The following is a 21,285-nucleotide window of genomic DNA, read 5'->3' on the forward strand; positions in this document are numbered from 1 at the left end:
GACTGATATTTGGGCCTTGTATATTACGCTATATTTTACATTTTATTAAAGAACGGTTTGACATAGCTCAATTGCTTATTTTAACTACGAGGGCTGGGGCAAAGTATAAGAGTGTATCGATTAATGAGGATGAAGATTGTTGCGAATGCATTATGCCACGTGAGAACTATGCCTATTGTAATTGTGAGGTATTACCTTGTGAGTGTTATGATAAATGTTGGGATTGTGGAAAAAGGTTTGTTCGCAGTGCCGAGAATGAAAGTAGCGTCTAATAAACAATAATAGGATAAAAAGAAAAAGGGGGGATTGTGAGAAACTATGGGCTAGGGTATTGTTTATTAAGATTTATGTTAAGCCCAATGTAAAGGTCAGACAGTGTGAGAAACTATGGACTAGGGTATTGTAGGGTATATGGTTCATCCTGTTCCGACTCCAGCTTCTACTGTGGAGGACGCTAGGAGCAGTAGGAAGGACGGAGGAAGTAGTTCAGAAACCGATGTTGTTTATGCGGGGGAATGCTATGTCTGGGGCTCCAGTTATAAGGGGGACTAGTCAGTTTCCAAACCCTTCGATTATAATGGCTATAACTGTGAAGAAGATTCTTACGAAGGCATGGGCGGTGATGATGACATTGTAGATTTGGTCGTCTCCTAGGAGAGTTCCTGGTTGGCCAAGTTCTGCTCGAATAAGGAGGCTGAGGGCGGTACTCGGCTATGCCTGCCCATGCTCCGAAGAGTAGGTATAGGGTGCCGATGTCATTGTGGTTTGTTGAAACTAGTCATCGGTTGATGAAGGTCACGGGTCAGGTGGCTGAGTGTTTAGGCGTTAGGCTGTAGTCCTTTTTACAGAGGTTGAATTCCTCTTCTTATCGACTCTGTGGTGAAGTTCATGTTGAGTTGCAAACTCATTGATGTACGCTGAGAGTGTGCCGGAGTCTGGTAGACAGAAGCTCGTTGGTTTGAGCGTCTAGCTGTTAATTAGAAGTTTATGGGATCGAGGCCCGTCTGTCTAGGCTTATCGTGGAGGCCCTAGCTGAATTAGAGTATCTGCGTTGCATTTAGATGGTGCAGGTTTAGTGTCCTGCGGGCCTTAGTGGTGTGGGCAGAAACTAAGAGGATTTAACTCTTAGTTAAGGCTTTGAAGGCCGTCGGTTTGGTAGGCAGGGGATCCTAAGTTTCTTAGGTAACGGTCAGGATTGCGGGAGAAGGGGGGAGAAGGAGGACTGACAGAGAAATTAAGGTAGCAATTGGTGTGCCTGTGGATTTGTTATTGTATCATTGTTTTATGAAGCTTGTAGAGTTTGGTGGGAGTGTGGAGCAATATGCAAGGCGTAGGTAGAAAAATAAACCTAGTAGGGAGAGTATTGAAATAATTATGGCTGCGGTTGATATCTCTTGCTTAGTTAGTTCCTGGATAATGAGTCATTTTGGTAAAAAGCCAGGGAGTGGGGGCAGGCCGGCTAGGGATAGTAGTGCTAGCGTCAAGGATGCGTTTAGCGATGGTATTTTTGTTCAGGAGGTTATTATTGTGGATAGTTTTGAGGAGTTGGTTGTGTTGAGGGCTAAGAAAATGGAGGCGGTTCTTAAGGAGTATGGGTAGAAGGTTATTAATGTTAGCTTGGGGTTGTATATGAGGATGATGGTTATTCAGCCTAGGTGGGCGATCGATGAGAAAGCTAGGACTTTTCGGATTTGTGTTTGGTTAAGTCCTGTTCGCCCTCCGATGGCTGCGGATGCAATGGCCACGGTTGTCAGTAGGAGTGGGTTCAGTGAGGGGGCAGTTAAGAAAAGAAGAGTGAGTGGGGGGAGTTTTATTCATGTAGAGACGAGTAGGGCAGTGGTTATAGGTGAGCCTTGTATGACCTCTGGACATCAGGAGTGAAAGGGTACTAGGCCTAGTTTTATTGCGACTGCTGTAGTTAGTAGTAGGGAGGCTGTTGGGTGGCTTAGTCGCGGAATGTCTCATTGTCCGGTGAACTGTGCGTTGATTGTGCTTGAGAAGAGGATTAATGCGGAGGCGGTTGCTTGGACGAGAAAGTATTTGATTGCAGCTTCCATAGCTCGAGGGTGGTGTGATTTTGAAAGGAAGGGGATAATGGCAAGGGTGTTGATTTCTAGTCCAGGCCAGGCTAGCAGTCAGTGGTTGCTTGAAATTGTGATGGTTGTTCCTAGTAGAAGGCTTAAGGAGAACGTTAGTTTTGTGACGGGGCTCATTTAGTAGAGGAAGAGGTTAAACCATCATTTTCGGGGTATGGGCCCGATAGCTTTTGTTTAGCTGACCCTACTGGGAAGTAATGTAAGGGGAGTATGGAGCGCTTTGATCTCTTCTGTGCAGGTTCAATTCCTGTCTTCCTAAGGTTTTCAACGGAGACAATGGGATTCGGACATAGAGACGGTCTCCGGTTCACCTCAAACAGGAGAACTGAATGCAGTTGTTCGTGTTTTCCGAGAATGGAATGTACCACTCCACCTTGTTACTGATTCTGCTTATGTTGCAGGTATTGTTCCACGAGCTGAAGCTTCTGTGCTGCGGAGTGTTTCGCATTCACAACCCTTTACCCTGTTACAGGAACTTATTTTCCTTTTGGACTCTCGATCTGCGCCTTATTTTGTTATGCATATTAGGTCTCATACCTCGCTACCTGGTTTTCTTGCAGAAGGCAATCGACGAGCTGACCTATTGCCGTGACCAGTTCAAGTACTGCCAGACCGTATTGCACAAGCTAAGCGAAGGCACTCTTTTTTTCCATCGAAACGCTGGAGCTCTTAAGCGACAGTTTGGCCTTGCTGCTCAACAAGCATCAAGTATTATTGCTGTCTGTCCCGATTGTCAAAAACATTCTTTCCCATCAGTTGCTGCAGGAGTTAATCCTAGAGGATTACAAAGCCTACCGTTATGGCAAACAGATGTCACGCATGATTCTGAATTTGGTAGCCTTAAATATATCCACTCTTCCATTGATACATTTTCAGGTGCCTTGGTTGCCTCGTGTCACACAGGAGAAAAGGCACGAGCTGTTCGTAGACATTTAATGCGTGCTTTTGCTGCTTTAGGTATTCCCTTAAGCTGGACCGTTGTCGGTCGTTATCTTTACGTTTCAACAACTGTAAAAACCTCTTTTGCCCTATGGGGTAGAACTCATATTACCGGCATTGCTCATTCCCCCACCGGTCGATCTCTCATTGAAGGGTCTCATCGGTCTCTGAAACGTTTATGACAACAACAAAAAGGGGGAATGGGCATGGCTATTCCCGAGGAACGGTTACAGAAAGCGTTGTATGTTTTTAATTTTTTGAATTGTTCTTGAATAGATAACGACCCACCGATAGGTCGACGTTTCACTGCAGCTACCTCCGTCGAGGCACGGGTTAAAGGCCCGGTATCGGTCCGAGATGCAGAAACAGGTAAAATTATGGGACCATATCCTCTTGTTACACGGGGAAAAGGTTATGCTTGTGTCTCTACAGAAAAAGGACCTCGATGGATCCCAGCGAAGAATGTAAGACCTTTCCGTGAACCTTTACCGCAGGCAGCCGATAGCGACACCGACGCTACAGAATGAAATAAAAACTGTGTGAGGATTACTGTTTTGCATTAATGTTAGATACCCAAAATCAGGACATAGGATATAGATTTCGCTTTTTACAGCGCCTAGAACGAGCACTATCACCCTGGATCAAGCCACTGAACAGAGGTAATACTCTCGGACCAAGCGGGGGAACGGGACGACTCATTGTCCATGGAACGATGATTCCATTGACACTGATAAGGGGAAGGGAGGATTCATAATGAGAGAACAACTAGGTATTACGAAGGAGAACAGGAACGATAAACATGGTTATTTAGTGTTTAATAGGTGTCTGCACGCTTGTCGAGATATCTAGTTAGGTAACTACAGGAGTGGTTTCTGCCCTGAGCCTGGTGGCGCGCACAGCTGCGGCTTGTGTCCTGGCTCAGAGATGTAAACAGGGGCTTCTCTGTTAGGGTAAAGTGTCTCTCTTTGCATCAAAAGGAGGGAATGAAGGGGGTGACCCCAGAGGTATGTTCAGAGAAGGCATGCTATGTTTCGAACTTTTTGACGGAAACGGTTCTTGTTTGGTGTGCCCTTCCGCCTACGTATAACGTTAATCCAAAAGAAGGTGATGTTGTTTACACTTTGCATGTCGAGCATTGTCTTTCTGTAGATGCTAATGTAGTAGGAGGCTAGGATGGGAACGTGTCGCAGCGCTTCTTCTCTTATGCAGAGTAACAGCAGGGAAAGCATTAAAGAGTTCAATCACCTTGTTTGGTAGGCAGTTAAGCATGTGAGTCAAAATTGCCGCTGCTTTTTGTTGTTGGTTCAAGGACGTGGCTGTGAGGATTTTGATGGTATGTGCTGCGTGGATTTTAGGCGCCCCACTGCAGCAACATGTTATCAAAATCTGAGAAAATTTCAGCCTTTTCTGGCATCCATTCACTCGATTGGCAGTGTTGTTTGTTTGCTATTACCTTGGTTGCTGTCATGTTTGCAAGGGCCCTGCGGAACATGGCAAACCTGGTACTAGCTGTTCAAAAACAAAAAGGGGAAATTGTAGAATTGTACGGAACAAAGGCAGTGGGTTATTTTGACAGTGATAATATGTCCTGGTTGGTTTTTTATTTGTTCTGTTGCTTAGGCCTTGTTTTTCCTCGTTCGCTTTCAAAGGTTCTTTTGTGCAACAGGAAGGGGGAGGTGCAGGAGCGGGCTGGAAACTAGGACCACGCGTGGCAATCGGTCAGCTGAGGGGAGTGTGCTCGAGCTTGTCTAGACAACAATTAACAACATGATGGGGCATGGTTACAGAGCACAGGGGAGTGGGAGACGGATGGCGCCAAGGAAAGGTAACACCTTGCTGTTAAGTGCCGGTAGTTAACCACCAATCAGGGATTGCCTAGTATGCAAGGCTTAGCCTCAAGAAGCAATTGGTTTAAAACGCGCAGCTTCTGCAAGCGTATAAAACCTCGTGCTTCTGCACAACGCATTGACATTTGCTTGCATCAAGCTGCGTCCCGTCTCTTCATTGGCCGCAGTCAGGTTTACTAGGATCATCTTTAGGTTGGCCTTAGGGGTATCTCGGGCTTACGACAGCTTAGTTGTGTTTCGGTTTCCTAGTTATTCTGACAGGCTCTGGTCCGCTCTCTACGCCGTGTGACTGTTGGCTTGGGTTTCTGGTGTGACCGCGGCGGCTGGCACGAGATTTACCAACCCTGAAGGTTGCCGTGACTAAGTCAAGCTTGCGCTTCTTGCTTACTGTTAATTACTGCTGAGTGCCCGTGGGGGTGTGGCTGAGCAAGGCGTCTTGGGCTACAGTTGGTAGCGTGTGCCTGATGCCTGCTCCTTCGGTCTTAGCAGGAGGCCTAGGGCATTTACACTGGGCCGCAGATACTTGCACGTCTAGGTCTAGCAGGAGCCAACCGTAAGGTTAGGGCTAAGTCTTTTGTCCTCGGCTTTCATATTGGACGCCATCTTGGCATCTTCAGTGCCACGCTTTGGATTGTAAGCTACGGGGACGTGGTTTCGTTGGTTTCGTTGGCTGTTTGGGCGCCTTTAGTCTTAGGGGCGTGTGTGTATGGGGGGTTTGGGTTAATATGATTTTAGTGCTGAGGTTTTGGGTAGGTGGTGTTTATGGGATATATAAGATGTTAAGGAGAAGGCTAGGTTTGAGCGGTAAAGGTGTTAGAGGTTCTCGTGGTTGAATTGTACAGCAATAGTTTGTCAAGCTGTAGGTCCCGGGGAGGTGCCGGGCGAGAATATACAGGTCGAATAACTTCCCATCCACCTTCACTCAAACTGTTTAACGTTGATTTTCGTCTGATGTTAAACCCAGAAGAAGCGAACAACCCTTACCGGCGCTTACTGTGTTTACAGATGGATCGGGCCAATCGCATAAATCTGTTCTTCTGTGGTGGGATGATCAACGGAGGCAATGGGATTCGGACATAGAGACGGTCTCCGGTTCACCTCAAACAGGAGAACTGAATGCAGTTGTTCGTGTTTTCCGAGAATGGAATGTACCACTCCACCTTGTTACTGATTCTGCTTATGTTGCAGGTATTGTTCCACAAGCTGAAGCTTCTGTGCTGCGGAGTGTTTCGCATTCACAACTCTTTACCCTGTTACAGGAACTTATTTTCCTTTTGGACTCTCGATCTGCGCCTTATTTTGTTATGCATATTAGGTCTCATACCTCGCTACCTGGTTTTCTTGCAGAAGGCAATCGACGAGCTGACCTATTGCCGTGACCAGTTCAAGTACTGCCAGACCGTATTGCACAAGCTAAGCGAAGGCACTCTTTTTTTCCATCGAAACGCTGGAGCTCTTAAGCGACAGTTTGGCCTTGCTGCTCAACAAGCATCAAGTATTATTGCTGTCTGTCCCGATTGTCAAAAACATTCTTTCCCATCAGTTGCTGCAGGAGTTAATCCTAGAGGATTACAAAGCCTACCGTTATGGCAAACAGATGTCACGCATGATTCTGAATTTGGTAGCCTTAAATATATCCACTCTTCCATTGATACATTTTCAGGTGCCTTGGTTGCCTCGTGTCACACAGGAGAAAAGGCACGAGCTGTTCGTAGACATTTAATGCGTGCTTTTGCTGCTTTAGGTATTCCCTTAAGCTGGACCGTTGTCGGTCTTTATCTTTACGTTTCAACAACTGTAAAAACCTCTTTTGCCCTATGGGGTAGAACTCACATTACCGGCATTGCTCATTCCCCCACCGGTCGATCTCTCATTGAAGGGTCTCATCGGTCTCTGAAACGTTTATGACAACAACAAAAAGGGGGAATGGGCATGGCTATTCCCGAGGAACGGTTACAGAAAGCGTTGTATGTTTTTAATTTTTTGAATTGTTCTTGAATAGATAACGACCCACCGATAGGTCGACGTTTCACTGCAGCTACCTCCGTCGAGGCACGGGTTAAAGGCCCGGTATCGGTCCGAGATGCAGAAACAGGTAAAATTATGGGACCATATCCTCTTGTTACACGGGGAAAAGGTTATGCTTGTGTCTCTACAGAAAAAGGACCTAGATGGATCCCAGCGAAGAATGTAAGACCTTTCCGTGAACCTTTACCGCAGGCAGCCGATAGCGACACCGACGCTACAGAATGAAATAAAAACTGTGTGAGGATTACTGTTTTGCATTAATGTTAGATACCCAAAATCAGGACATAGGATATAGATTTCGCTTTTTACAGCGCCTAGAACGAGCACTATCACCCTGGATCAAGCCACTGAACAGAGGTAATACTCTCGGACCAAGCGGGGGAACGGGACGACTCATTGTCCATGGAACGATGATTCCATTGACACTGATAAGGGGAAGGGAGGATTCATAATGAGAGAACAACTAGGTATTACGAAGGAGAACAGGAACGATAAACATGGTTATTTAGTGTTTAATAGGTGTCTGCACGCTTGTCGAGATATCTAGTTAGGTAACTACAGGAGTGGTTTCTGCCCTGAGCCTGGTGGCGCGCACAGCTGCGGCTTGTGTCCTGGCTCAGAGATGTAAACAGGGGCTTCTCTGTTAGGGTCAAGTGTCTCTCTTTGCATCAAAAGGAGGGAATGAAGGGGGTGACCCCAGAGGTATGTTCAGAGAAGGCATGCTATGTTTCGAACTTTTTGACGGAAACGGTTCTTGTTTGGTGTGCCCTTCCGCCTACGTATAACGTTAATCCAAAAGAAGGTGATGTTGTTTACACTTTGCATGTCGAGCATTGTCTTTCTGTAGATGCTAATGTAGTAGGAGGCTAGGATGGGAACGTGTCGCAGCGCTTCTTCTCTTATGCAGAGTAACAGCAGGGAAAGCATTAAAGAGTTCAATCACCTTGTTTGGTAGGCAGTTAAGCATGTGAGTCAAAATTGCCGCTGCTTTTTGTTGTTGGTTCAAGGACGTGGCTGTGAGGATTTTGATGGTATGTGCTGCGTGGATTTTAGGCGCCCCACTGCAGCAACATGTTATCAAAATCTGAGAAAATTTCAGCCTTTTCTGGCATCCATTCACTCGATTGGCAGTGTTGTTTGTTTGCTATTACCTTGGTTGCTGTCATGTTTGCAAGGGCCCTGCGGAACATGGCAAACCTGGTACTAGCTGTTCAAAAACAAAAAGGGGAAATTGTAGAATTGTACGGAACAAAGGCAGTGGGTTATTTTGACAGTGATAATATGTCCTGGTTGGTTTTTTATTTGTTCTGTTGCTTAGGCCTTGTTTTTCCTCGTTCGCTTTCAAAGGTTCTTTTGTGCAACAGGAAGGGGGAGGTGCAGGAGCGGGCTGGAAACTAGGACCACGCGTGGCAATCGGTCAGCTGAGGGGAGTGTGCTCGAGCTTGTCTAGACAACAATTAACAACATGATGGGGCATGGTTACAGAGCACAGGGGAGTGGGAGACGGATGGCGCCAAGGAAAGGTAACACCTTGCTGTTAAGTGCCGGTAGTTAACCACCAATCAGGGATTGCCTAGTATGCAAGGCTTAGCCTCAAGAAGCAATTGGTTTAAAACGCGCAGCTTCTGCAAGCGTATAAAACCTCGTGCTTCTGCACAACGCATTGACATTTGCTTGCATCAAGCTGCGTCCCGTCTCTTCATTGGCCGCAGTCAGGTTTACTAGGATCATCTTTAGGTTGGCCTTAGGGGTATCTCGGGCTTACGACAGCTTAGTTGTGTTTCGGTTTCCTAGTTATTCTGACAGGCTCTGGTCCGCTCTCTACGCCGTGTGACTGTTGGCTTGGGTTTCTGGTGTGACCGCGGCGGCTGGCACGAGATTTACCAACCCTGAAGGTTGCCGTGACTAAGTCAAGCTTGCGCTTCTTGCTTACTGTTAATTACTGCTGAGTGCCCGTGGGGGTGTGGCTGAGCAAGGCGTCTTGGGCTACAGTTGGTAGCGTGTGCCTGATGCCTGCTCCTTCGGTCTTAGCAGGAGGCCTAGGGCATTTACACTGGGCCGCAGATACTTGCACGTCTAGGTCTAGCAGGAGCCAACCGTAAGGTTAGGGCTAAGTCTTTTGTCCTCGGCTTTCATATTGGACGCCATCTTGGCATCTTCAGTGCCACGCTTTGGATTGTAAGCTACGGGGACGTGGTTTCGTTGGTTTCGTTGGCTGTTTGGGCGCCTTTAGTCTTAGGGGCGTGTGTGTATGGGGGGTTTGGGTTAATATGATTTTAGTGCTGAGGTTTTGGGTAGGTGGTGTTTATGGGATATATAAGATGTTAAGGAGAAGGCTAGGTTTGAGCGGTAAAGGTGTTAGAGGTTCTCGTGGTTGAATTGTACAGCAATAGTTTGTCAAGCTGTAGGTCCCGGGGAGGTGCCGGGCGAGAATATACAGGTCGAATAACTTCCCATCCACCTTCACTCAAACTGTTTAACGTTGATTTTCGTCTGATGTTAAACCCAGAAGAAGCGAACAACCCTTACCGGCGCTTACTGTGTTTACAGATGGATCGGGCCAATCGCATAAATCTGTTCTTCTGTGGTGGGATGATCAACGGAGGCAATGGGATTCGGACATAGAGACGGTCTCCGGTTCACCTCAAACAGGAGAACTGAATGCAGTTGTTCGTGTTTTCCGAGAATGGAATGTACCACTCCACCTTGTTACTGATTCTGCTTATGTTGCAGGTATTGTTCCACAAGCTGAAGCTTCTGTGCTGCGGAGTGTTTCGCATTCACAACTCTTTACCCTGTTACAGGAACTTATTTTCCTTTTGGACTCTCGATCTGCGCCTTATTTTGTTATGCATATTAGGTCTCATACCTCGCTACCTGGTTTTCTTGCAGAAGGCAATCGACGAGCTGACCTATTGCCGTGACCAGTTCAAGTACTGCCAGACCGTATTGCACAAGCTAAGCGAAGGCACTCTTTTTTTCCATCGAAACGCTGGAGCTCTTAAGCGACAGTTTGGCCTTGCTGCTCAACAAGCATCAAGTATTATTGCTGTCTGTCCCGATTGTCAAAAACATTCTTTCCCATCAGTTGCTGCAGGAGTTAATCCTAGAGGATTACAAAGCCTACCGTTATGGCAAACAGATGTCACGCATGATTCTGAATTTGGTAGCCTTAAATATATCCACTCTTCCATTGATACATTTTCAGGTGCCTTGGTTGCCTCGTGTCACACAGGAGAAAAGGCACGAGCTGTTCGTAGACATTTAATGCGTGCTTTTGCTGCTTTAGGTATTCCCTTAAGCTGGACCGTTGTCGGTCTTTATCTTTACGTTTCAACAACTGTAAAAACCTCTTTTGCCCTATGGGGTAGAACTCACATTACCGGCATTGCTCATTCCCCCACCGGTCGATCTCTCATTGAAGGGTCTCATCGGTCTCTGAAACGTTTATGACAACAACAAAAAGGGGGAATGGGCATGGCTATTCCCGAGGAACGGTTACAGAAAGCGTTGTATGTTTTTAATTTTTTGAATTGTTCTTGAATAGATAACGACCCACCGATAGGTCGACGTTTCACTGCAGCTACCTCCGTCGAGGCACGGGTTAAAGGCCCGGTATCGGTCCGAGATGCAGAAACAGGTAAAATTATGGGACCATATCCTCTTGTTACACGGGGAAAAGGTTATGCTTGTGTCTCTACAGAAAAAGGACCTAGATGGATCCCAGCGAAGAATGTAAGACCTTTCCGTGAACCTTTACCGCAGGCAGCCGATACCGACACCGACGCTACAGAATGAAATAAAAACTGTGTGAGGATTACTGTTTTGCATTAATGTTAGATACCCAAAATCAGGACATAGGATATAGATTTCGCTTTTTACAGCGCCTAGAACGAGCACTATCACCCTGGATCAAGCCACTGAACAGAGGTAATACTCTCGGACCAAGCGGGGGAACGGGACGACTCATTGTCCATGGAACGATGATTCCATTGACACTGATAAGGGGAAGGGAGGATTCATAATGAGAGAACAACTAGGTATTACGAAGGAGAACAGGAACGATAAACATGGTTATTTAGTGTTTAATAGGTGTCTGCACGCTTGTCGAGATATCTAGTTAGGTAACTACAGGAGTGGTTTCTGCCCTGAGCCTGGTGGCGCGCACAGCTGCGGCTTGTGTCCTGGCTCAGAGATGTAAACAGGGGCTTCTCTGTTAGGGTCAAGTGTCTCTCTTTGCATCAAAAGGAGGGAATGAAGGGGGTGACCCCAGAGGTATGTTCAGAGAAGGCATGCTATGTTTCGAACTTTTTGACGGAAACGGTTCTTGTTTGGTGTGCCCTTCCGCCTACGTATAACGTTAATCCAAAAGAAGGTGATGTTGTTTACACTTTGCATGTCGAGCATTGTCTTTCTGTAGATGCTAATGTAGTAGGAGGCTAGGATGGGAACGTGTCGCAGCGCTTCTTCTCTTATGCAGAGTAACAGCAGGGAAAGCATTAAAGAGTTCAATCACCTTGTTTGGTAGGCAGTTAAGCATGTGAGTCAAAATTGCCGCTGCTTTTTGTTGTTGGTTCAAGGACGTGGCTGTGAGGATTTTGATGGTATGTGCTGCGTGGATTTTAGGCGCCCCACTGCAGCAACATGTTATCAAAATCTGAGAAAATTTCAGCCTTTTCTGGCATCCATTCACTCGATTGGCAGTGTTGTTTGTTTGCTATTACCTTGGTTGCTGTCATGTTTGCAAGGGCCCTGCGGAACATGGCAAACCTGGTACTAGCTGTTCAAAAACAAAAAGGGGAAATTGTAGAATTGTACGGAACAAAGGCAGTGGGTTATTTTGACAGTGATAATATGTCCTGGTTGGTTTTTTATTTGTTCTGTTGCTTAGGCCTTGTTTTTCCTCGTTCGCTTTCAAAGGTTCTTTTGTGCAACAGGAAGGGGGAGGTGCAGGAGCGGGCTGGAAACTAGGACCACGCGTGGCAATCGGTCAGCTGAGGGGAGTGTGCTCGAGCTTGTCTAGACAACAATTAACAACATGATGGGGCATGGTTACAGAGCACAGGGGAGTGGGAGACGGATGGCGCCAAGGAAAGGTAACACCTTGCTGTTAAGTGCCGGTAGTTAACCACCAATCAGGGATTGCCTAGTATGCAAGGCTTAGCCTCAAGAAGCAATTGGTTTAAAACGCGCAGCTTCTGCAAGCGTATAAAACCTCGTGCTTCTGCACAACGCATTGACATTTGCTTGCATCAAGCTGCGTCCCGTCTCTTCATTGGCCGCAGTCAGGTTTACTAGGATCATCTTTAGGTTGGCCTTAGGGGTATCTCGGGCTTACGACAGCTTAGTTGTGTTTCGGTTTCCTAGTTATTCTGACAGGCTCTGGTCCGCTCTCTACGCCGTGTGACTGTTGGCTTGGGTTTCTGGTGTGACCGCGGCGGCTGGCACGAGATTTACCAACCCTGAAGGTTGCCGTGACTAAGTCAAGCTTGCGCTTCTTGCTTACTGTTAATTACTGCTGAGTGCCCGTGGGGGTGTGGCTGAGCAAGGCGTCTTGGGCTACAGTTGGTAGCGTGTGCCTGATGCCTGCTCCTTCGGTCTTAGCAGGAGGCCTAGGGCATTTACACTGGGCCGCAGATACTTGCACGTCTAGGTCTAGCAGGAGCCAACCGTAAGGTTAGGGCTAAGTCTTTTGTCCTCGGCTTTCATATTGGACGCCATCTTGGCATCTTCAGTGCCACGCTTTGGATTGTAAGCTACGGGGACGTGGTTTCGTTGGTTTCGTTGGCTGTTTGGGCGCCTTTAGTCTTAGGGGCGTGTGTGTATGGGGGGTTTGGGTTAATATGATTTTAGTGCTGAGGTTTTGGGTAGGTGGTGTTTATGGGATATATAAGATGTTAAGGAGAAGGCTAGGTTTGAGCGGTAAAGGTGTTAGAGGTTCTCGTGGTTGAATTGTACAGCAATAGTTTGTCAAGCTGTAGGTCCCGGGGAGGTGCCGGGCGAGAATATACAGGTCGAATAACTTCCCATCCACCTTCACTCAAACTGTTTAACGTTGATTTTCGTCTGATGTTAAACCCAGAAGAAGCGAACAACCCTTACCGGCGCTTACTGTGTTTACAGATGGATCGGGCCAATCGCATAAATCTGTTCTTCTGTGGTGGGATGATCAACGGAGGCAATGGGATTCGGACATAGAGACGGTCTCCGGTTCACCTCAAACAGGAGAACTGAATGCAGTTGTTCGTGTTTTCCGAGAATGGAATGTACCACTCCACCTTGTTACTGATTCTGCTTATGTTGCAGGTATTGTTCCACAAGCTGAAGCTTCTGTGCTGCGGAGTGTTTCGCATTCACAACTCTTTACCCTGTTACAGGAACTTATTTTCCTTTTGGACTCTCGATCTGCGCCTTATTTTGTTATGCATATTAGGTCTCATACCTCGCTACCTGGTTTTCTTGCAGAAGGCAATCGACGAGCTGACCTATTGCCGTGACCAGTTCAAGTACTGCCAGACCGTATTGCACAAGCTAAGCGAAGGCACTCTTTTTTTCCATCGAAACGCTGGAGCTCTTAAGCGACAGTTTGGCCTTGCTGCTCAACAAGCATCAAGTATTATTGCTGTCTGTCCCGATTGTCAAAAACATTCTTTCCCATCAGTTGCTGCAGGAGTTAATCCTAGAGGATTACAAAGCCTACCGTTATGGCAAACAGATGTCACGCATGATTCTGAATTTGGTAGCCTTAAATATATCCACTCTTCCATTGATACATTTTCAGGTGCCTTGGTTGCCTCGTGTCACACAGGAGAAAAGGCACGAGCTGTTCGTAGACATTTAATGCGTGCTTTTGCTGCTTTAGGTATTCCCTTAAGCTGGACCGTTGTCGGTCTTTATCTTTACGTTTCAACAACTGTAAAAACCTCTTTTGCCCTATGGGGTAGAACTCACATTACCGGCATTGCTCATTCCCCCACCGGTCGATCTCTCATTGAAGGGTCTCATCGGTCTCTGAAACGTTTATGACAACAACAAAAAGGGGGAATGGGCATGGCTATTCCCGAGGAACGGTTACAGAAAGCGTTGTATGTTTTTAATTTTTTGAATTGTTCTTGAATAGATAACGACCCACCGATAGGTCGACGTTTCACTGCAGCTACCTCCGTCGAGGCACGGGTTAAAGGCCCGGTATCGGTCCGAGATGCAGAAACAGGTAAAATTATGGGACCATATCCTCTTGTTACACGGGGAAAAGGTTATGCTTGTGTCTCTACAGAAAAAGGACCTAGATGGATCCCAGCGAAGAATGTAAGACCTTTCCGTGAACCTTTACCGCAGGCAGCTGATAGCGACACCGACGCTACAGAATGAAATAAAAACTGTGTGAGGATTACTGTTTTGCGTTAATGTTAGATACCCAAAATCAGGACATAGGATATAGATTTCGCTTTTTACAGCGCCTAGAACGAGCACTATCACCCTGGATCAAGCCACTGAACAGAGGTAATACTCTCGGACCAAGCGGGGGAAAGGGACGACTCATTGTCCATGGAACGATGATTCCATTGACACTGATAAGGGGAAGGGAGGATTCATAATGAGAGAACAACTAGGTATTATGAAGGAGAACAGGAACTCGGGGAAGAAGGGGCAACAGAGCAGAGGTGATGAGGTGTTTGTCACATCCATAGGATGTCTTGGCATGCTTAATCGTACTTGCAGGAGACAAATTGTGTGGCCAGGTGGATGACACCCCTTGGTTATGAACCTCATCCATAGCATCCTTGAAAAGTCAGCATTAATTTTTTTGGTGCGGAGAAGGAAGGATTCTCTTGGTTATAGCTGGAGAGGCATAGAAGTGAGTCTTTTCAATGTTTCATGAGCACAATGCTCTCTTCTCAAAGCAGAGGAATGCTTGTGCTCTGCTGAAGAGCAGAAGTGCTTGTAGCTGACCGCTGGTGAGTCAGTGCCAATAGTGGCAGTAGGCAGTTACTTAGGGCACGAGACAGAAGCGGTGGCCTGTCCTACCTGGCCCTATATATTATAATATAAAATAATGTACATCCATACATATATAGATAGATATAAAAGATATAATTCTTTTTAGATCCACGGGACGGATTACGCAATAATCAAGGCTGACCACCAATTCCACCGACACCTCATTGGCAAGAAAGCAGCTAAACGGTAAGTGGAGTGCCTTTCTAGTCCTTCCCATGCTCACACTCTTCGTGTTTAGTAGATGGTATCAGGGGCTCTGTAGCTCACCCAGTGTGCTGTCTCCATCACATTTCCTCTGCTTTTCTGGAGTGGTGGTGGTACAAGGAGAGAAATGGGCCGTCAGGCCTTGCGATGGCTTGAACGGGTGAAAGTACCTTGGGAGCCTGAACAGTAGTGGAATTACTTTGATGTGTCCTGGAGGAATTTTTTTTTTTTTTTTTTTCCACACGTTGCTCTGTGCGAATGACATTTTAGCAGCCAGTTGTGGGTGGTGGAAATGTGCTTGGTGAGCTTCTCCCTGTAGAGGAATGAAGGCGGTGGGTTGATTAGCATTGATAACACGCAGCTGTGGCCTTGCCTCAGAGGCAGTGGGTTGATTGACATGGGCGATGTGCAGGTGTAGCTGGTTCCCGCTAAGGGGTTAAATAGCCCTGTGGCTTGTGGGAGAGGGTGTCAGCTGGAGGAGGAGCAGTGTGGTCTGGCCTCTGGAGGAAGGTGCTACAGCACCGGCAGTAGAATATGGCCAACGCTAAAGCCTTGTTGCGGTCTGCTAGTTTGATAGCACTGCAACGTGTCCCCAGCCAGGAGTTTGGGGTAGAAAGGAACGATTATCCTCTGCTCTAAATGTGATACTGTTTGGGGAAGAAACACGCCTGGCTCTGACAAGGGAACAATGGGCTCTGTAGATGCCACGGTATTTACTTGGACAGGCTCTCGTGTGGCACAGGTCTGCTCTCGCTGAACTCCAGGGGGAAGAGGCAATTTCCCCTGGCTCAACCCTACCCCACCGAGCCCTTCCCAGAGGCGGCTTTACTTCTTCATCAGCCTCTGAGCAGTGATAATCCAGGTGCCTTGCTTCCAGGTCTTTGCCTAGCAGACGGCGTCACCACAGTCCTTGCCTCGAAGTGAACAGGATGAAGGATCTGTACAAGGTGTCTGTGCGCATTCCCCCGGACAACGAGAAGAGCAACCCGATCAGAATGGAAGGAGACCCACAGGGGGTCCCACAGGCCAAGAGCGAGCTGCTGGAACTCGCTTCCCGTATGGTGAGTGGGTAGGACGTGATGTTTGGGAGACTGCAGGGTTTGGGCTCTCGTGTTCCCTTGTAACCTTCTGGTGCGAGTGTGTGCCCCTTGCCCACGGAGCACTTGGATCTCATGACAAGTGCAAGTTCCTCTTCACAAATGTCTTCCCCTGTTCCCTCGGGTAGCCCTTCTCTGTCAACGCAGAGTGAATTTGGTCTGGAGAAAAGAGGGACAGTGCTGGCAAGTAAACCGTCGGGCAGCAAACCGCTAAGTCAAAGTAGATGGCTCTCCGGCTGAACACTCAGTGTGCCCTCTGTTCCCGTCAGGAAAATGAACACGCTGCGGACCTAATCGTTGAGCAGAAATTCCACCGGACCATCACTGGGCAGAAGGCTGAGCGGGTCTGGGAAATCCGGGAGCAATTCCCAGAGGTAAGGCTTTGTAGGAGAGGAGGAATCCAGAGGGGTTCTTTCCTACATGGGTAGTAGGCCTGTCGTCACAGAAGTCGTAACTTTAGTGGCTCTGTAGCGCAAGTGTCTGAGAAGATAGTTCTTTTAGCCAGAGGCCGCTAACACGGTTCCCCTTTTCTGAATGGGAAAAGGGCACGTGTAGGATCCCCCCAACCTTTGCATGTGTCTGACACAAGGGTTCTTGCTTTTGCTTGAGCTAACTCTAAATGACCGCTCCTGCAGGTTATCATCAACTTCCCAGACCCTGCACACAAGAGTGACATCGTCCAACTCCGAGGTCCCAAAAACGAGGTGGAGAAGTGCACCGAGTACATGCAAAAGACGGTGGCAGACCTGGTAAGGAGGTCTTCTGCCTGCACTTCCCTCCTCCGTGCCTGGATAACCCTGGGGCAAAGCAGAGCTCTACTGGCTTGGGTAGAGCTAAAACACCTCAAGAGGAGGGAGCTGTCGACGCTGTTTTGGCTGAATGGAGGCAGGGGGTAGTACCTGTTATGGGAAGGCTATAGGGGAACGTCCTTGCCTTTGTTTAGTCTTACAAGTCCCTCGTATAGAGAACTTCCTTGGGTCTAAGCCTCTTTTCAAAAGCTCGTTTATCAGAGTTCCTGAAGTCGGGCCTCCCTTGCCACGACAGTGTAATCTTCAGTTCTCCCTTCCTTTCTCCCTTAGGTTGAAAACAGCTTTTCTATTTCTGTCCCCATCTGCAAACAGTTCCACAAGAACATCGTAGGGAAAGGAGGTGCCAACATCAAGAAGGTGAGATATTGCTCCTAACTCAAGTGCTCGTGATGATCACTGCCTGCAGCAAAATCCCACTGGATGCTCTCTCCTGCCCATTGGTGATGTCCAATATAGCCTGCGAGGCTTTTTCTTCTGACATGGGACACTTCTGAGATGATTTTTTTTTTTTTTCCTTTGTGGCAGATCCGTAAAGAAAGCAACACCATAATTGATCTCCCAGCAAAGAACAGCAACTCGGAGACAATTGTTATCACAGGCAAGAGGGCAAACTGTGAGGCTGCTCGCCACAGGATAACATCACTTTGGAAGGACCTACAGAAGATGTGCATGTGGCTCAGGAACCGATTGAAGCCATGCTCAAGGAACTGGTGAGCTGGAGTTACTAGTTCCAGTAAGAAACTGGGGGAAGTAGGGGCAACAGAGCAGAGGTGATGAGGTGTTTGTCACATCCATAGGATGTCTTGGCATGCTTAATCGAACTTGCAGGAGACAAATTGTGTGGCCAGGTGGATGACACCCCTTGGTTATGAACCTCATCCATAGCATCCTTGAAAAGTCAGCATTAATTTTTTTGGTGCGGAGAAGGAAGGATTCTCTTGGTTATAGCTGGAGAGGCATAGAAGTCAGTCTTTTCAATGTTTCATGAGCACAATGCTCTCTTCTCAAAGCAGAGGAATGCTTGTGCTCTGCTGAAGAGCAGAAGTGCTTGTAGCTGACCGCTGGTGAGTCAGTGCCAATACTGGCAGTAGGCAGTTACTTAGGGCACGAGACAGAAGCGGTGGCCTGTCCTACCTGGCCCTATATAATATATATATATGTATGTATGTGCGTACAATATTATATATATATAAAATTCTTTTTAGATCCACGGGATGGATTACGCAGTAATCAAGGCTGACCACCAGTTCCACCGACACCTCATTGGCAAGTGTGAAGAGGAAGATGAAGCCCAAGGCTCACAGTATCGGTGGACCTCATTTGATGGTGCCTCCGTGTGGTGTGGCTAGTCAGCTGAATACCTGAATGCCGGTTGGGATGGCGATGATTATAGTGGCGGAGATGAAGTATGCTCGGCTGTCTACGTCTATTCCGACAGTGAATATGTGGTGGGCTCATACGACAAAGCCCAGGAATCCAATCGATAGTATAGCTCAGACTATTCCTATGTAGCCGAATGGTTCTTTTTTGCCTGCGTAATACGTTACAACATGTGAGATGATTCCAAAGCCGTGAAGGATTAAGATGTAAACTTCCTGGTGGCCAAAGAATCAGAACAGGTGCTGGTAGAGAATGGGGTCTCCCCCTCCAGCGGGGTCAAAGAATGTAGTGTTTAGGTTTCGGTCGGTCAGTAGTATGGTGATGCCGGCGGCCAGGACTGGAAGTGAGGGCAATAGGAGTACGGATCATACGAATAGGGGAGTTGGATGTTGCGATAAGGCAGGGGGGGTTATGTTAATGGCTGTTGTGTTAAAGTTGATGGCCCCTAAGATGGAAGACACACCTGCGAGGTGTAGGGAGAAGATGGCTAGGTCTACTGAGGCGCCAGCATGGGCTAGGTTGCCTGCTAGGGGCGGGTATATGGTTCATCCTGTTCCGACTCCAGCTTCTACTGTGGAGGACGCTAGGAGCAGTAGGAAGGACGGAGGAAGTAGTTCAGAAACCGATGTTGTTTATGCGGGGGAATGCTATGTCTGGGGCTCCAATTATAAGGGGGACTAGTCAGTTTCCAAACCCTTCGATTATAATGGCTATAACTGTGAAGAAGATTCTTACGAAGGCATGGGCGGTGATGATGACATTGTAGATTTGGTCGTCTCCTAGGAGAGTTCCTGGTTGGCCAAGTTCTGCTCGAATAAGGAGGCTGAGGGCGGTACTCGGCTATGCCTGCCCATGCTCCGAAGAGTAGGTATAGGGTGCCGATGTCATTGTGGTTTGTTGAAACTAGTCATCGGTTGATGAAGGTCACGGGTCAGGTGGCTGAGTGTTTAGGCGTTAGGCTGTAGTCCTTTTTACAGAGGTTGAATTCCTCTTCTTATCGACTCTGTGGTGAAGTTCATGTTGAGTTGCAAACTCATTGATGTACGCTGAGAGTGTGCCGGAGTCTGGTAGACAGAAGCTCGTTGGTTTGAGCGTCTAGCTGTTAATTAGAAGTTTATGGGATCGAGGCCCGTCTGTCTAGGCTTATCGTGGAGGCCCTAGCTGAATTAGAGTATCTGCGTTGCATTTAGATGGTGCAGGTTTAGTGTCCTGCGGGCCTTAGTGGTGTGGGCAGAAACTAAGAGGATTTAACTCTTAGTTAAGGCTTTGAAGGCCTTCGGTTTGGTAGGCAGGGGATCCTAAGTTTCTTAGGTAACGGTCAGGATTGCGGGAGAAGGGGGGAGAAGGAGGACTGACAGAGAAATTAAGGTAGCAATTGGTGTGCCTGTGGATTTGTTATTGTATCATTGTTTTATGAAGCTTGTAGAGTTTGGTGGGAGTGTGGAGCAATATGCAAGGCGTAGGTAGAAAAATAAACCTAGTAGGGAGAGTATTGAAATAATTATGGCTGCGGTTGATATCTCTTGCTTAGTTAGTTCCTGGATAATGAGTCATTTTGGTAAAAAGCCAGGGAGTGGGGGCAGGCCGGCTAGGGATAGTAGTGCTAGCGTCAAGGATGCGTTTAGTGATGGTATTTTTGTTCAGGAGGTTATTATTGTGGATAGTTTTGAGGAGTTGGTTGTGTTGAGGGCTAAGAAAATGGAGGCGGTTCTTAAGGAGTATGGGTAGAAGGTTATTAATGTTAGCTTGGGGTTGTATATGAGGATGATGGTTATTCAGCCTAGGTGGGCGATCGATGAGAAAGCTAGGACTTTTCGGATTTGTGTTTGGTTAAGTCCTGTTCGCCCTCCGATGGCTGTGGATGCAATGGCCACGGTTGTCAGTAGGAGTGGGTTCAGTGAGGGGGCAGTTAAGAAAAGAAGAGTGAGTGGGGGGAGTTTTATTCATGTAGAGACGAGTAGGGCAGTGGTTATAGGTGAGCCTTGTATGACCTCTGGACATCAGGAGTGAAAGGGTACTAGGCCTAGTTTTATTGCGACTGCTGTAGTTAGTAGTAGGGAGGCTGTTGGGTGGCTTAGTCGCGGAATGTCTCATTGTCCGGTGAACTGTGCGTTGATTGTGCTTGAGAAGAGGATTAATGCGGAGGCGGTTGCTTGGACGAGAAAGTATTTGATTGCAGCTTCCATAGCTCGAGGGTGGTGTGATTTTGAAAGGAAGGGGATAATGGCAAGGGTGTTGATTTCTAGTCCAGGCCAGGCTAGCAGTCAGTGGTTGCTTGAAATTGTGATGGTTGTTCCTAGTAGAAGGCTTAAGGAGAACGTTAGTTTTGTGACGGGGCTCATTTAGTAGAGGAAGAGGTTAAACCATCATTTTCGGGGTATGGGCCCGATAGCTTTTGTTTAGCTGACCCTACTGGGAAGTAATATAAGGGGAGTATGGAGCGCTTTGATCTCTTCTGTGCAGGTTCAATTCCTGTCTTCCTAAGGTTTTCAACGGAGACAATGGGATTCGGACATAGAGACGGTCTCCGGTTCACCTCAAACAGGAGAACTGAATGCAGTTGTTCGTGTTTTCCGAGAATGGAATGTACCACTCCACCTTGTTACTGATTCTGCTTATGTTGCAGGTATTGTTCCACGAGCTGAAGCTTCTGTGCTGCGGAGTGTTTCGCATTCACAACCCTTTACCCTGTTACAGGAACTTATTTTCCTTTTGGACTCTCGATCTGCGCCTTATTTTGTTATGCATATTAGGTCTCATACCTCGCTACCTGGTTTTCTTGCAGAAGGCAATCGACGAGCTGACCTATTGCCGTGACCAGTTCAAGTACTGCCAGACCGTATTGCACAAGCTAAGCGAAGGCACTCTTTTTTTTCCATCGAAA

The sequence above is a fragment of the Falco biarmicus genome, unplaced genomic scaffold, assembly GCF_023638135.1.
Source record: "Falco biarmicus isolate bFalBia1 unplaced genomic scaffold, bFalBia1.pri scaffold_57, whole genome shotgun sequence".
NCBI lineage: Eukaryota > Metazoa > Chordata > Aves > Falconiformes > Falconidae > Falco > Falco biarmicus.